Genomic DNA, 12,650 nt, shown 5'->3' on the forward strand with positions numbered 1-12,650 from the left:
CAGTGCTCTTCTAATGACAAACTCCAACGGACGTTTTCCAGTCTTTGTTTTGTGATGCGTTTCTGGGGCATTTGGCAACGTGGGTTATGCGCACTGCTGCTCCCCCAAGGTAACAGCATCTTTCCCAGTTTGTCTCATTCATTTCTGTTTCTTCTTAACCACAGGCTCCTCTCTCTGCACTCACCACTCACATGCTTATGTTCCCTAGGTGTCTGTTTCCAGCTCGCTGCTTCTCATTATAGCTACTCTTCTTGGGTGAATTTATCTCCTCTCTGGAGTTCAACTACCACCTGTATGCTAATGACTCTCTAATTCGATCTCCTGCTCAGATTCCTTCCCCAAGCTTCAGACTCAACAATTCCATTACCTGTCAGGTACCTTCCCTGGGGATTCATCAGACTTTTCAGATTGGAGTTTTCAAAAACCAAGTAGCACATCCCTCCAAACTCAGTCTCTCTCTGTCATGTCACCACCTCTTTACCCGGTGATCCAGATTATAAAATAATAGCCTTAATGCTTCTGTCTTTCTCACCCTCTTCATCCAACTGATCATTACATTCTGCTGGTTTCCCCTCCCTTGGATTCCTTAAAATCCATCCTCCCATCTGCCATTGCTCCTGTTTCCAAATGTGCCTTCTCTTCCTGGATTGGCACAGCCACCTCAACTGGCTTCCTGGTTTCTAGACTTGCTGCCCTCAATTCTGCTCAGTTCAGAGCTACCTCAGTGATCCACATGAAACCAAGTCTGACCCTGTCCCTCTCTGCTTCCTGGAATCTACATGAGCAAGTTCAGCTTCCCTTCCGGGCACACATGGCCCTCTGTGGCCGTCTCTTGCCTAATTCTCAGGCCTTGGCTCCTACCACTTGGGTTCCAGCAACAGTCAACCGGAGGTAGTTCCTTGTACACATCTCATTTTCCCTCTATTCTTTGCTTCTGCTTTTAAAATTAAGTATCAGGCTGGTATTATAAGGGAAGTTTCAAGTTCAGCTGCTATTAAATATTACAGGCTCTGTGCTTGGGGAGGGAGGAAAGAGAAAAGACTCACAGTTATATTCTCATTTCAGCCCCCTTTCTCCCCCACACAGACAAAAAGTATACCAGGCTTGATAGATTTGTGGGTTCTACTTATTTAAAGCTGTTAATAAGTATTTCAAACCCCGCTCGGTTTTCACGCCAGGCTGTTCTTCCAAACCGAGGAGATTCTTGTTTGTTACAAAGAGTGTGCTACCCTCTAGAGGTGGCTTTCAGAGACAGAGCAGATACCCACATAACAAACCCATTCTGCAGTTTCTCCTGTGAAAGAACTTCATAGTAAGACCTGTACTATTATTGCTGTTTGTCCAAAATGTGTGTTCCCCAGTTGCATCATTTTGATTCACAGAATTTTTATGTGCTTCCATAATAGGGTTTGGGGATAAAGCACACAGTGTACCTCCAGGGGCACTCAATTTGGAGTTAGAGAACTCAAGCTCCAGTTCAAGTTGTTCCACTAAAGTCTCCGAACTTAGATCTCTGACCTGTTAAACAAGGAGTGGAAGACCCCATCCAGAAAACTGTGAATCATCTGAAATTATATTTTGGCCAAACAACTAGGAACAGACTTAGCAATAAATACGTGTTATACACTAAGTATACACAAGGCAGTAGGCTAAGAGCTGTTTTGCAGAGGTTATATATTTACATTTGATTTCTAGACAGTTAAATGAAAAATATTTGAAAAGAATCTGGAAGACATTCAAGGTTTCAATTTAAATGGAGGAGTTTAACCCTGACCCTGAAAATAAAACTGAGCTAAAACAAATTAAAACTTACTCTGAGGTTTCCAAGAGTCTATTACAATATGAAGGCAGAAGTTAATCACACAACAACACACACACACTTTAATTTGTCAGTAAGCTCTGGTGTAAACCACCTTTAGCCTGATCTTCCCTCTGTTTTCAATCAAAAGAAGAAGTCTTTTATTTAATGATGGAGCCAACTGTGATTTCTCTGTATCTGTGTAATGATGACTGATGATAGGTAAAATTATATTTATTACCTTACAATGGCAGTGGACTCCTGAGAATTTCTTTGAAGTTTCCCCCAGAAAGGGAAAAATGATTAAGACACCATGGGTGTTCATAGTCAGATTCGGAAGAAGAGGCCACAAAGCCCAGAACACAGTAGCTGGGAGACGAGAGGTGTGTGTTCTTGTGAATCCACTGGGGGTGTGGGCACCAGGTGAGTCTTCTGAGTCGTGGGGAGCCACATCTGTGTACTGTGCTTACGGTGCTGCTGCTATGCTGTGTAATGCCCATGCTCCCTCTGGCATCTGCCTCTTTAGGTGGAAAATGCTGCCAAGGTCAAAGCTGGCCTGCTGTGCCAGGAGACCGGTATGGCAGACTGAGTGGATGGAATCTTCTTAGTTACACGTCTTGGCGTCTTTGGACATGATTTCTCACATCAAGCCCATCATTCTCCCTCTCTTCATCAGTTTTACTCTCTGTAAACTGCCAAAGTCCTGTGGACAGTATCGGAGAGATGTACCTAAGAGAGTATCCCAAACATTTTGAACACATACAAGGCACTCTTACTTAAAATTATCTCTTTAGATTCTATAGCTAAGGAACCCTTTGAAAATCTTTTGGGGGCCTTGACCTACTCCACTCAGAATTCCTTGCTGGAGGCACAGCTGGGGAGAAGGTCTTGGACTGAGAAATGAAGAGAGTGAATAGACTTGACTGATGGTGCTTATATTTTCCTTCCAGAAAATCGTGGCACAACTGTTGGCTAGACCACGGTCGTTAAGAAATTCTCAGTGTCATCCTCCACGTGTCAGGCTGAAAACACCAAAACAAAGAAACAAACCAAAATGCTAGAACCGAATTTTATCCTGCTCTCATATTTCAAATGCATTTCAAAGTTCGGTTCCAAATCCTGTGAAGGTAAGACCCTTTGCTTGCTGTTCATCGCTCTCTGATCTCTGACAATCACCATAGGCTATTACCTCCACCTTTGTCATGTTTTGTGCTACTTATTATTCTCCTCTTTCCTTTCTTTTTTCTTCGTAATGCTGATTTACCCTATTAATAGAACTTTAAGTTTGGTGGAGTGAGGTCACAGTATAGGTAGCTTGTAAGACCTAACAGTATATCTAGATACCTGATAATATAGAATGCTAAGTCTGGAGGAGGAAAAGTTATTTGTATCACTTCTCGCACAAAAACACACTTCTCTGTGATTCAGTCTATATTTCTGGTGGCGGGGGGAGCCACTTCACGTGTGCAGCATGTGGAATCCTAGATCCCTGATCACAGATCAAACCCATGCTCCCCGCGTTGGAAGGGCAGAGTCTTAACCACCAGACCACCAGGGCAATCCCATGAGTTCTGGTCTAAAGAGACTGCATCTTCAATGTCAGGACCGTGATTTGGTGGATGGTCTTGTAGCTCTTCCGAGGGAGATCCCATTGCTTTTCCTGGCAGAGGGGGCGTGTGGTGAGCAGGAAGCGGACGCCCTGCCCAGAGGCCAGGGTAATGGGAAATGCAGCAGAACATCCTGTTCCTGGGAGACCTTCCGCCTGGTTGTTTGTGCTCTGGAGACTTGGCTTCTGGTATTTTTGCGCAGACCTTTGGACCTTGGCAAGGCCACCTGTGTTTCTGTCTTGATGCGTGTGCTAGCCTGGCTCTGGTTATGTGTGTGGTGTGGCAGTGGACACCGCCTGGACTCTCTCTGCTGAGTTTCCGAAGCACTTTACTCAGAAATAGAAACTATTACTTGGGCAAAAAAGAAAGAGTTTCTTTCCTAATTCTTGCCTGAAGAATGAGGGGATAGGCTTCTGGCTTTAGTGGTGATTTTTAAAGTTTCTGCCTATTGTCAGATACCTATGCAGAATACTTTTAGCTGTATAACTTGAATAATATATACCAGGAAAGCACCAAAAGAGGCTTTTGATAACATAGTGCCAAGTGAGGATAATAGCTTAATGATCCCAAGAAAAATCTTTCCAACAACTTGGTGCTTGGTATTTGTATCAGTAAAATGGAACCAAAATGTAAAAGCAGTATGAATAACAAAACCTTCCTCACTAGGGCTTTGGGAAGGATGCCAGGTAGTCCTCATGAATTATTTTAAATCTCCTGGAAGGAGGGCCCATTTTAAACTCAAGTTATTGCTGTCACTCATTCTTTGTCATGACATTGCACACTGTAAATGGGAAATGAAAGAGTGGATGAGTTAAGTGATGAAGCTAAAACCACACAATAAGCTGGGGAAAACCCCTAAAAGCAAAGAGGTACATTTGCTTCATCAAGAAACACAGCCATATCTGGGCAAAGCCCCAGAGTTTAAAGTGACAAGGACACTTAACATAGACCCTGAATTCACAGACATGTAGACAAATAATATAATTACACTGGTGCAATGCACAGGAAATCACCATGGTCCTTTTCTTAGGAGGAGACAGGAGGTGGGACTTGCCCAGGATGAGACTCTTCTGTGATTGATTTGTGGGTGCAGGGAGCAGGTGACCTTGGGGAAGCGCCCCCCCCCCCCAGGTTCCTGATGGAGACTGGGGGGAGAGGCTGCAGGTGGGAAGGGACAGATGCCTTGAGCTCTGTGTGGTGGGATCCTCAACTTCATCCCCCCAGACACTTGAAGTCTGGCTTGAACTCATGGCCTTTCAACCAGAAAAGCATTACAGAAACACGTTATGACAACAGGCTGTGGAACGGAAAAGATGACAGGGCAAGACTTTGTGAGCAGTCAGTATGAAGAGAAAGAAGGAGATTCAGCCAAGTATTATCTTTACTGTTTGCCCCAAGGTTATTTTTTGCAATACATAATGACAACAATTAAACAAGGACACAATATTATTTAATTTGTGCTGCTGTCTCCCTGGAACTGGAACATATTCTGCAGGAGCCCACTTTTATCTCGAAGGTCCTCTGGCTAACAGTTCCCTTTCAACCAGGTCTCTTTGTGGAAGGAACTTGATACCGAAAACCACTGGTTCCTTTTGCCCTCACCTCCCCCTGGTGGTTACCATGTTTTTCATCTTTGTTCCAAGTTATACCAGTCTGCTTCAATTTTTATTTCTGTTAATTTTTAATGGTTTAGTAACTCAATGATCCTGGCTTTGAATCTCTTGAATGTGGATTGTCAGTAAGGATTGAATCAGCCTGTTGGCTCCAAATAGACTCTGAAATCCAGTAACACTCACGGTGTGTTTATTTACTCAGGTGGCTATTGGATCCCAGAAGGAGAAATGGCCAAAGAGTAGAATCCAGTCAAAGCATCTTTGGTTGCCAAGAGAGTTCTGGTTGCATAAGCTCTGCCTTCATGGAAGCATTCTCCCTTCCAAGGAGGATGTGACTGTCCTCTTTTCTTATCACTTACTTTATTTTACAGGAAGCTTTCATATCCTCCCAACCAGTAATCATATCAGATTTGGTTCCAAGCTCTACAAAGAAAATGCTATGATGATTTTCTGATTAGAAATTAACTTATATTACAGCTGTAACTCTATATGCTGAGCCTTATGCAGAATAATGGAAATTAACTGAGTAGTCAGTAATTTATATCTAAGTGTTACCATCACCACATATGCTAAGGGGAGCATTAGTGAGTGTACTTGAGATGTATTTACATGGAAAAAATTAAAACAGTGTAATAGAGAAATTCTGGCCCTAGGATTAATAAAACTGCATTTTGTTAAACCCTACTGCCTAAACTATTACATACAAAAGAATACTTTGTCTTAGCATGTAAATAATCATGATTCTCAGTGCGAATTATTTGCATTTTAATTGTCACCAGTAATGAAGAGTTTGTATCTTACTCATCCCCTTGTCATTGGAATGGATACATTACCATAATTCACATTTTTATCATAAAAATGTTATCCTAAAAATTTTGGTTACAATCTCCTTTTGTAGAATGACTTTCTGTCTGACTCTGTTTTGTTTTGTTTGTTTGTTTAAATCAACTGTTGTAACAGTTGATTAAGCTCAACGTGGCTTTTCTGAAAGCCAGCCTGAAGGTTGAATTAGGGATAACAACTTTCACTTTGAGGAGAGGAGCTGAATTTGAGTTCTCATTAGTGTAAGCGCCAGAATAACAACCCACAGTCTTCCTTAATATAGTGGTTCCATTTACATACCATATCCTCAGACTACCTCTACTATGACTTTCTCATGTTGTTCTTTAAAATGATGCATCTCTCACTTAAATAAACTTTCCTTAAGTGGAACTTTTAGATAATGACCTCAGATGAAAAATCAGAATTCCCTACCACAATAGAAGGTAACTGTGAAAAGAAATAATGGTGAAAACAAGAAAATATTATTGAGTTCCAGCTAGAAACAGGAGCCTACCAAGGCACTTGAGCCTAAGGATTTCTATCTTTTGGTCTCTGTTTTGTAGAGAGTTAAAGACACTAAATGGAGACTTTCCTTAGATGTAATGAAGAAAAGAGTGTAGGAAAACATTCTCACACTGTGCTTGAGTGGTGCTGATGCTGAAGCTCCAATACTTTGGCCACCTGGTGGGAATAGCCAACTCATTGGAAAAGACCCTGATGCTGGGAAAGATTGAAGGCAGGAGGAGAAGGGGGCTTCAGAGGATGAGATGGTTGGATGACATCACTGACTCAACGGACATGCGTTTGAGCAAACTCTGGGAGATAGGGAAGGACAGGGAAGCCTGGCGTGCTGCAGTCCATGGGGTCACAAAGTCGGACATGACTGAGCAATGGCAGAACAACAACAGTACCTTCCCCTAGCCCCAAGTCACCTTCAGCTTAGAAAACAATACCTCGGTAAAATGAACTAAACCCTATTAAAACCTCAATGTTTAACAACTGGAGTTTCAGTTCAGTTCAGTTTAGTCGCTCAGTCGTGTCTGACTCTTCATGACCCCATGGACCACAGCACACCAGTCCTCCCTGTCCATCACCAACTCCTGGAGTTCACTCAAATTCATGTCCATTGAGCCGGTGATGCCATCCAACCATCTCATCCTCTGTCATCTCCTTCTCCTCCTGCCTTCAATCTTTCCCAGCATTGGTGGTGTACAGCTCTCCAAGTGAGATCACGTTGAACCTATGGCTCTTATTCTCCAGAAGTCTCCTTCCTCTTGGGGATTCTCACTGCTGCCGCCGTTGCCACCAGGGTGGCCTCGGGATGTGTCCCCCTGGACATCTTGGCTCAAGTAGGAACAGAGCCTTGCTCCTTCACTCCTCTGGGGACATCTGAGAAGAGACTAGACATGTACATAAAACCACAAACCCATGGGATAACAGAAAGGAAATAAGCAGGATAACTTCCTTTGCCTTTTTATCTTTGGAGTTCCCCTGAGGCAGTGGTTCTCAAACTTTCACTTGCATGGAAATCACCTGGAGGGCTTGTTGAACCAACAGCATGCGGGGCCCACCCCAATATCTTCTGATTCAGCAGGTCTGTGCTGGGATGTGAGACGCTCACCAGAGCCCGAGGCTGCAGGTCTGGCGATCGCACTGGGATGAACCCCTGTCCAGAGGAGAGGAGATGCGGTGTCCACCTGCCTTCAGCCCAGGCCCCTGTTGGAGGTTATGTGGGCATGGATCCTAGTTCCAAAGTGGAAAGGCAGCCTATCTCATAAATGAGTTTGAATTTAATTCTCTGTCTCAAGCTAGAACAGCTCTTCCCTCCTGGCTGCCCACACGGCTCCCTTGCACTGAGGTCAGGCTGCCGTGTTTCTCAATCCTAAGGTGCGCATTTCCCTCATTTTTGCATTTCTGAAACTGACATGTATTTCACAGGCATTGTCGGTCATACTGCAAACCCGGTCTTAATTGTTCAAGTTATTTGCACGTGTTTTGGTACTGCCTGAGTGGATTTCATTGTGGCTTAAAATGTTTTTAAAATGATGGTCTTGTGACTGAGCACCTAACCAGAAGTGATTGTGTATGAAGAAAAGCATGGGAACAGGACATTGGGTCCTACGGTTGGTATTGAAGCAAATATTTTGTTACGAGAAGAGTGATAGCAATTCTGTACTTCTAAAAAGCTATGACGTTAAGATACTTTTAAAATAGTAACATTTATAACACAGCCATTTAAATGATGGTGAAAATGTTACTCTCAAAAATAAGGCATACGTAGAAATTTAAAAATTCCTTTAGGGGGATACATAAGCAAAAAAAATTGAAGACCTCAGTTCTACATTGCAGTTCTCTAAATGGTCCTCACAGAACTGACATCTGGCCAAAATGAATTCTTGATCCATTGAAAAATGTGAAAGTAAGGACAGTTTATTCATTTAAAAAAAAAAAAACTAAGCTTTTCAGTTAAAGTTCTGAATTCTGAATCAGGTCCTTTCTACATTTTTTGATTAGAGGAAGTTAAAATATTCTTTAGTTTCAAAATAGTGATGTTAATACAGAACAGCTCCCCCCTTTCCCGTATTTCCTTTTAAACAACCATGGCTTCATAGAGCCTATGTGAAGAGGCTATATGAATAAAACCAGATTTCATTTTGCTACTGTGATACACAAGTATGACCATAACTTGAAAAGTATTGCAGTTGAAAGCAGAAAAAAATTGCGAGATCCCTGAGAATACATGGGATAAATGTCAGCATCACTAGATTGTTTCAGGCATTGCAGCACAGTTCAACTGACATTACTTTTCTTAGTGGTTGATGATGCTTTAGGTTTGATCAGCCATCCCAGCACCTGGATGAACCCAGGTTCAATACATATGTGCTGAATGAACTGATCGCTAAAGAACTTGGACTAAAGCTCCTACATGGATTATCACTTTATATTTACCCTTATGAACTTGATAGAACTAGTGTTGTTCAGTCACCATTTCCTCCACCAGGGGCTTTTCCCAACCCAGGGATCGAACCCACATCTCCTGCATTGGCAGGTGGATTCTTTACCCCTTGAGGCACCTGGGAAGCTCCTCTTCTTGTATAGCCTGCTATATAGTTAATGCTAAAATGTGTTGAATATACGAGCAATATGGAACAGTTGAAAATTTCTCCCAATACGAATTTTTTTCTGATTAGCTAATAGTTAGCTTTTTTGAGTATTAATCTCATTACTCATCCAGGGTCAAACACGAGTATCAATCAAATGGCGTGAGAAGGAAATCACTTATTAACTACAAAAGCAAGCAGTGGCTCATATGTCATAAAGATAATTCAGATTAGAATGAATGAGAATCAGGTAGATGGAATTAATATTCTGACAATTGGACCATGATCTAATGAGAAATGAAACATAGTCTCCTTTTGCTTTATGTCCTCATTTATTTTTGTTGGGGCTTGTGGGGATATGCTGGCTTAATTTGCTTTTTGTTGAGTGCATTTCTTGGGACTGGAATAAACGACTAATACCTGGAAAGTGGATGGCAGGCACGCTGAATTGAGAGGCAGAGCAGACATAATTTCTGTGTCAAGCACAGTTTCTCAGGCTGGATTATATTTGAGATTTGTTTGTATTGGTTCTTTCATTTTCTCTTAACACAAACCTCTGAAAAACCACTTCAAGTGGTTAAGCGTGGAATCACAGGATGCAACGTCTCTTCGACGCAAGAGGTCAGCATTTCAACACAGATGAATGGGGTGAGGGTTTGCCTTCAGTTCTGCTGCTTTTCACGGGCTTGATGTGCTTACGTGTGCAAGGGTGTAATTTGTCTTTTGCACGCCGCTTTCATTTCCAGTTTAGAATGTAGACGGCTTCCTTTTAATCAGTCTGCTAGTGCTGTGGGAAATGGTGTCTAACAGTGAGTCTTCCCAGTATTATTGCCCCCACCCCCGCCCCTGCCATGGTTTCAGAAAGCTTCAGTCACCTCTTGATTTATATTAATTTTCCTTTCCCTAAAAGAGGTTCTTAAACTGAGAAGTCTTTAATCTGTGCTTGCTTAATAAATGTCTTGGATGATTTCCTAGACTGCACTATTTTATTGATTCCAATTTGCCAAGAAAAAGGGCCATGGGATGAGTGAGACTGTATATCGATTCTGGGTTTATTTGGGACTTTTGACTTGGCATTGGGTTTCATGATCATGACTCTTTTTTTAAATCGAAGTACTGTTGGTTTACAGCACTGTGTTTCAAATGTACCGCAAAATAATTAAGTTATGTATGTGTGCGTGTATATTTACTTTTTCAGATTATTTTCATTACAGGTTATTATTAGATATTAAATGTAGTTCCTTGTGCTATACAGTAGATCCTTACTGATTATATGTTTTATGTATAGTAGTGTGTATCTGATAATGTTAAACTCCTAATTTATCCCTCTTGGCCTTTCCCCTTTGGTAACTATAAGTTTGTTTTCTATGTCTATAAGTCTATTTCTGCTTTGCAAATAAGTTCATCTGTATCATTTTTTTTTAATTTTTAAACTTTGGAATATTGTATTAGTTTTGCCAAATATTGAAATGAATCCACCACAGGTATACATGTGTTCCCCATCCTGAACCCTTCTCCCTCCTCCCTCCCCATACCATCCCTCTGGGTCGTCCCAGTGCACCAGCCCCAAGCATCCAGTATCGTGCATCGAACCTGGACTGGTGACTTGTTTCATACATGATATTATACATGTTTCAATGCCATTCTCCCAAATCTTCCCACCCTCTCCCTCTCCCACAGAGTCCATAAGACTGTTCTATACATCAGTGTCTCTTTTGCTGTCTCGTATACAGGGTTATTGTTACCATCTTTCTAAATTCCATATATATGCGTTAGTATACTGTATTGGTGTTTGTCCTTCTGGCTTACTTCACTCTGTATAATGGGCTCCAGTTTCATCCACCTCATTAGAACTGATTCAAATGTATTCTTTTTAATGGCTGAGTAATACTCCATTGTGTATATGTACCACTGCTTTCTTATCCATTCATCTGCTGATGGACATCTAGGTTGCTTCCATGTCCTGGCTATTATAAACAGTGCTGCGACGAACATTGGGGTACACGTGTCTCTTTCCCTTCTGGTTTCCTCAGTGTGTATGCCCAGCAGTGGGATTGCTGGATCATAAGGCAGTTCTATTTCCAGTTTCTTAAGGAATCTCCACACTGTTCTCTGTAGTGGCTGTACTAGTTTGCATTCCCACCAACAGTGTAAGAGGGTTCCCTTTTCTCCACACCCTCTCCAGCATTTATTGCTTGTAGACTTTTGATCGCAGCCATTCTGACTGGTGTGAAATGGTACCTCATAGTGGTTTTGATTTGCATTTCTCTGATAATGAGTGATGTTGAGCATTTTATCGTGTGTTTGTTAGCCATCTGTATGTCTTCTTTGGAGAAATGTCTATTTAGTTCTTTGGCCCATTTTTTTGATTGGGTCATTTATTTTTCTGGAGTTGAGCTGTAGGAGTTGCTTGTATATTTTTGAGATTAGTTGTTTGTCAGTTGCTTCATTTGCTATTATTTTCTCCCATTCTGAAGGCTACCTTTTCACCTTGCTAATAGTTTCCTTTATTGTGCAGAAGCTTTTAAGTTTAATTGGGTCCCATTTGTTTGTTTTTGCTTTTATTTCCAATATTCTGGGAGGTGGGTCATAGAGGATCCTGCTGTGATGTATGTCAGAGAGTGTTTTGCCTATGTTCTCCTCTAGGAGTTTTATAGTTTCTGGTCTTACGTTTAGATCTTTAATCCATTTTGAGTTTATTTTTGTGTATTGTGTTAGAAAGTGTTCTAGTTTCATTCTTTTACAAGTGGTTGACCAGTTTTCCCAGCACCACTTGTTAAAGAGATTGTCTTTAATCCATTGTATATTCTTGCCTCCTTTGTCAAAGATAAGGTGTCCATATGTGTGTGGATTTATCTCTGGGCTTTCTATTTTGTTCCATTGATCTATATTTCTGTCTTTGTGCCAGTACCATACTGTCTTGATGACTGTGGCTTTGTAGTAGAGCCTGAAGTCAGGTATGTTTATTCCTCCAGTTCCATTCTTCTTTCTCAAGATTGCTTTGGCTAATCGAGGTTTTTTGTATTTCCATACAAATTGTGAAATTATTTGTTCTAGCTCTGTGAAGAATACCGTTGGTAGCTTGATAGGGATTGCATTGAATCTATAAGTTGCTTTGGGTAGTATACTCATTTTCACTATATTGATTCTTCCAATCCATGAACAATGTATATTTCTCCATCTATTAGTGTCCTCTTTGATTTCTTTCACCAGTGTTTTATAGTTTTCTATATATAGGTCTTTAGTTTCTTTAGGTAGATATATTCCTAAGTATTTTATTCCTTCTGTTGCAATGGTGAATGGAATTGTTTCCTTTATTTCTCTTTCTGTTTTCTCATTATTAGTGTATAGGAATGCAAGGGATTTCTGTGTGTTGATTTTATATCCTGCAACTTTACTATATTCATTGATTAGTTCTAGTAATTTTCTGGTGGAGTCTTTAGGGTTTTCTATGTAGAGGATCATGTCATCTGCAAACAGTGAGAGTTTTACTTCTTCTTTTCCAATTTGGATTCCTTTTATTTCTTTTTCTGCTCTGATTGCTGTGGCCAGAACGTCCAAAACTATGTTGAATAGTAATGGTGAAAGTGGGCACCCTTGTCTTGTTCCTGACTTTAGAGGAAATGCTTTCAATTTTTCACCATTGAGGATCATGTTTGCTGTGGGTTTGTCATATATAGCTTTTATTATGTTGAGGTATGTTCCTTCT

At 41.1% G+C, this 12,650-nt stretch overlaps 1 long non-coding RNA gene across 1 annotated transcript in view; it reads left to right on the forward strand.

The window, feature by feature from the left end:
- Positions 1-11,607, forward strand: part of LOC107132664 (uncharacterized) — a 400,010-nt gene extending 388,403 nt beyond the window's left edge. Inside the window, exon 11 of the long non-coding RNA XR_009495406.1 lies at positions 2,749-11,607. This is a non-coding gene — a long non-coding RNA (uncharacterized lncRNA). The remainder of the gene's footprint in view (positions 1-2,748) is intronic.
- The last annotated feature ends 1,043 nt before the right edge of the window (positions 11,608-12,650 follow it).

The sequence above is a fragment of the Bos taurus genome, chromosome 7 (assembly GCF_002263795.3).
Source record: "Bos taurus isolate L1 Dominette 01449 registration number 42190680 breed Hereford chromosome 7, ARS-UCD2.0, whole genome shotgun sequence".
In the NCBI taxonomy this organism is placed as follows: Eukaryota; Metazoa; Chordata; class Mammalia; order Artiodactyla; family Bovidae; genus Bos; species Bos taurus.